Below are 5,020 nucleotides of genomic sequence, written 5' to 3'. Positions count from 1 at the left end.
CTCTTTTGCCTCCCTCTCACAATAAAGAAAGAAAGAATAGAAATTCTGGACCTGGACCATCCACCGGTATCTAGGCAGTCCGATTGGACGTCTTCCACCTGGCTGGCTGTGTACGTCCATTTCACAGCTTGATCCTATCCATCCTCTCAACATGGCCAAGCCGGGACAACCTTGCGGTCCTGAATTCACCGATGAAGTGTTATTGTATTTTATCGCCGTTGTTACTGTTAGACCTTGTCCAGTCCAGACGGAGTGTTTTGCGCTCGAGGGCACTCGCACGTTTATACATTCGGGCGTTCCCGAGGTACTAGAGCTACATACACCCCCTCCCCCCCAGATGCTCACACGCGCTTCCATAGAGAGTATTTGGACGGAGTGTATGTAGCTCTAGTACAGTCACCAGCACCAATATCTGACACAACAAGCGTGCATAAATATCTGATAAGACTCTATTTCCAGGGCCGGAAGGACGTGTCAGATATTTTTGCACGCTCCGCTGTGGCAGATATTAATGCTGGTGACTGTACGTCGGGAACGCGCGGATGTCTATGCGCGAGTGCCCTCGCGCGCATAACGTTCTGTCTGGACAGCAGGGCTACTACGAAACTCGAAACTCGAAGTTCGTATCGTACCGTCCCTCTCGCTCTCGTATTAAATAGTAGATATAAGTGTCAGAGGACCGCACGACACGAACTTCGAGTTTTGAGTTTCGTAGTAGCCCTGCAGGATCTTACATTGATATCTCCAAATCCCCGTTCGAGTTACTGGTGGTTGTAAATTGGTTCGATTGACGACAATAAACAGTCCATCGAGTCAGATTGCAGCCACGCTCCACTCACGGGGCAGGGGCATAAAACTTTTATTTACCCATAAACTAAGCAGTCGTGCTTGCTTGCAGCAAATTGATTTAGTGCGTGCACGCACGATAGCTGGCTGTCGGTTAGGATAAGTGTAATTTAACAACCCTTTTAAATTTGATTTTAAACACCCACATACTCGTACTCACGATGAAATACTTTAAACACACCTACAGTCAAACATGCTTTTCACATGTGTCTGTAGGTGGCATAATATTTGAAAGTCATAAGTAATGCTTGTTTGTCATTGTTGTTAGTCAAAAATTTAACACGATCTTTACAATTAATGATAACATCGTGAAGAAACCTATACAAACCAATGAAGCAATTACTACGGCCCAAGCTCTTTCATTCTGAGAGGAGGCCTGTGCCCAGCAGTGGGACGTATTATGGCCTGGGATGATTGAGTGTGAGTTTATTTTCTCCTCTTTCTGCGCCTGTATGTATATTGTATTAATTTTTAGACCAGAGAGCCGCTTTTTTCACAACACGATTTTCTATAGTACGTTTGAACTTACCTAGTATAGGCACTTGTCCCACCGCCGACGATGAGCGAGAAGCGAGCAGAGCGAGTAACTAGAAACGAGTGGGCGAGCAGTGAAAAGCGAGTGTTCGAGCACGACGGGCGATTTGATATGTACGGAGGTGAAAGGAAACAAGCGAATGCACCGACAAGTCGTTTATTACTGAAGTAACAGTATAGACTGCGTCTAGAAGTGTAGGTGACGTCACACGCATACACATCACGATTACTCGCTCCACTCGCTCGAGCCGGGCGGCCGCCAAGCTAACAGCGCTGAGCGAGTATCGCTGAGCTAGTTTTATAGCTCAGCGAGTTTTATAGCTCTTGTCGCTGCGGCAAAAGATGTAAGAGCGAGTTCTCGCCGGCAGTGTGAACCGCCAGCGATCAACTATTAATATATATGTCTCTTTTACTCACACAGGATCTTATATCTATTGTTCGTTTCTTGAGCGAGAAAATAGTCGATAGCCAATCGTTTCCTCGCCGGCGGTGAGACAACTGCCTTATAAAGCCGAGTTTAGACTTGCAAGAAAAATCGTGCAAGTTGCATTACATTGCGCGGCCGTAAAGCCAACGTGTTTGTAGTGGTCAATCGAGCGCCGCAATGTAATGGAACTTGCACGATTTTTCTTGCAAGTCTAAACTCGGCGGTTCACTGTAAACGTCATAGTGATATCGCATTAATTAACAAGGAAAATCGTAATGACTTTTTCTTTGAAAAGGTTCCATGGTGACTCATGAAATCCTTGACCGTACATACTTTTTAAAAATATCCAAGAATGTCGTCACGGTCGTAAAACCTAGAAGTCGAGCAAATTTGTTGACTTTTTGCCAAAGTCATAAATGGCGAATGGGCAGTCCGGGCACCCGATACCTTCCGAAAGCCGTTTGTTTGAGAGCATCCGCGATCGATAAAAATCTGTTTACTATGCACTTACAATAAAATATTGATATCGTATAGTAAAGAATAGACGACCATGTATAATTTAATTGGCACGTTATAAAAAATCTGCCAAGTGGTTACAAAACTAGGAATCGTATTAACTACGAGTAAAATATGTACAAGATTACCATTAAAATGTCAAATTCAAAACGTCAAAATTCAAATTTCAAAATTCAATGATTTATTCAGTAAATAGGCCGCAATGGGCACTTTTACACGTCATTTTTTTTAAACAACCAGCGCTTTCGGAAAGACCATCATTGCCAAGAAGAATGCGCCGCAAGAAACTTGGCAGAAAGTCATTTTCATAAAAAATAATTACAAATAAAATACTTAAAAACTATATTATACAATTAAGAAAAAAAAATACAAAAATAATAATAAAAGAAATACAGGGATGTATGGGTCCCTTAGTTACATACTAAACACTAACTATATCTAAACTATATCTACGTTCAGTGGAAGTGTAGAATGCTTCCACCGTCATAAATTTTAAAAACCGTCACCGTCATCAACAAATTAAAATGTTTTTTCTAACAAAAGGTCTTTCGGTCGACGGCTAATCGTTTCATCCTTCAAATTCAAGTTAGTCTACTTACATACGTTGAAATTTAAGTAGCCTCTATTAAGTAAGTAATTTACGGCTACGTTCCGTTAGGAAACCTATCTAATATAATTTCAATTAACGAATGATTAACCATGGATACGTTATGAATTAACCATAGTACCTATAATACTGCTTTTCACAACACACCAGCGTCTACGTCGTCTCAGTGTATCTGCAACGCCGCCCGCCCTAACTTTGATCGCTACAGGCGTTGGGCGCTCACTCGCTCGCTAGCGACCGCGGCGACCGCCCGCCCTTGCGCCGCGACGACTCGGCTACGATCACGACACGACATGACTTCGAGTGAGTGTGTGGATGACGAAACTCTAAAAACTAGATTGTAATTTTATCTTTACAAATTTTCGTAGTATTTTTTAAAATAATCTAGTAGATAAGGTAGTAGATGTGTTTAATAATAATCATAAAATAACGGTTAAAAATATCGATCAATTTAAACAATCGTTAAGCAGTTAACCCGGTGTTAAACAATACAAACAAACGTGGTGTCGACGGACTTATGAAGCGACAGGGCTGTTTGAAACTGTACTTTGATTGTTGGAAATAAGGTCGATGCTGGGTTGTTGGGAGGCGGAAGGGAGTAAATATTTACGAAGCCGGAGGTGAGGGAATGTACGCGCCGACTCAGGTGAGCTTCCGATACTTGCTGTGCATTTTGTTATTAGACTTAAGAGAAGTCTTTTCGTTCCATTCTCCATACAAATGTAGTCCCGGTCTCATTTGAAAACTAGGCAACAGAAATAGATGAAATTTTGTAAGTATGGACTAGACGTAATTATGTATGCCTGTTGGTTTTTCAGATTTTCATATAAATGTGTAATAACAGAATTACAGGAGCTCAAAAGTCGTCAAAAAAAAAGATGTCAACTTTGCCCGAGAATTACAGACTACCTAATAAAGCATTTTTACAAAAAACGTAAAAAAACACAGGCATAGAAAATATAATGAATATCTTGATTGTAAAATATCATTCATTTCTGTGGTATACTTTTCGTATAATATGAGGACAACGAAACCCTAAATTCAACCGCCCAAATCTTGAAAAGCCTAAATAAAAATAATAATAATAATAGTATTTTATGCAACTGTATCGTAATAGGGGTCCTTAAAACACGAGTGTGGGTTTATGAAACGAAGCGTAGCCGAGTTTAATAATAGGGTCACATGAGTGTTTTAAGGCCTAATTACGTACAGTTGCATACAATATTTTATCTATATCCACATATAAAATCCTCTATCATGTGTTCAAGAACCATTGAGAATGACCTGCATTAACGAGAACTAGGTAGGTATGTCTGCCGCACGAGCTGCGCCCGTGACGACCTGCTGCTGCACGTGGTCGCGGCGCGCTCCCCCCCGTGCTGTAATGATGTATGAAATCTCATTACAATACAGCCGTGGTCATAATAGAATCCAATGTCGTATTTACCTATGGTTTTTGAACGCATAATTGAGGATTTACTATATGGGTGTAGATAAAATCATTTATTGCCACTGAAAATAAGACAGGTTACACAATCAAATAAAAAAAACATGAGCAGGTGGCAATGGGCTCAGGCTAAAAAAATAAATAAATCGTGAAACACCTTTTTTTTAAATCATTAGCTTTCACTAGTTTATAAAACTCAATACCTAACACACAAAAAAGACCACTTAGGTACTTGTATTAATAAATAGTAAAGATCGCTTCTGGAAAAATAAACAATGAAAAAACGACACGATTCTATTGCTTATATACCTTCTGTGTCCCAATCTGACCGGAAATCCTTAATGTAACTCAATTTAGCAGCCATAACTAATCAACGCGAGAAACGGTATTTACCGCGCGTGGTCGGTAATCAGATGATTGCCTCATGCGAATGATGACCGAACGGGTTGAATGCGGTAATGGAATTAGCGGAGCTGCAATCGCATTTACTAGAGTTTAGTGTGATCAGCAAAGGAAAAGGGTAAAGGTGTTCGGGAAGATGAGATTTTTTGCGAGCTTTCAGGGAAATAGGTAACTGGGTACGCTTAGACCAGTCATACTCGATTGTTAACTCCCGTTGCAAAAAAGAGGGGTTATAAGTTTG

General features: G+C 40.7%; 1 long non-coding RNA gene across 2 annotated transcripts in view; it reads left to right on the top strand.

Moving 5' to 3' along the window:
- Positions 1 to 5,020, top strand: part of LOC141430720 (uncharacterized) — a 264,703-nt gene that overhangs the window by 161,074 nt on the left and 98,609 nt on the right. Inside the window, exon 1 of one of the 2 annotated variants that reach the window (XR_012451655.1) lies at positions 3,335 to 3,576. The exons of the other annotated variant lie outside the window; for it this stretch is intronic. This is a non-coding gene — a long non-coding RNA (uncharacterized lncRNA). Of the gene's footprint in view, positions 1 to 3,334; positions 3,577 to 5,020 lie in introns of those variants that run through there. 2 annotated transcript variants of the gene reach the window in all.

This window comes from Choristoneura fumiferana, chromosome 8 (assembly GCF_025370935.1).
Source record: "Choristoneura fumiferana chromosome 8, NRCan_CFum_1, whole genome shotgun sequence".
Lineage (NCBI taxonomy): Eukaryota > Metazoa > Arthropoda > Insecta > Lepidoptera > Tortricidae > Choristoneura > Choristoneura fumiferana.
This window is presented reverse-complemented; position numbering and strand designations above follow the sequence as displayed.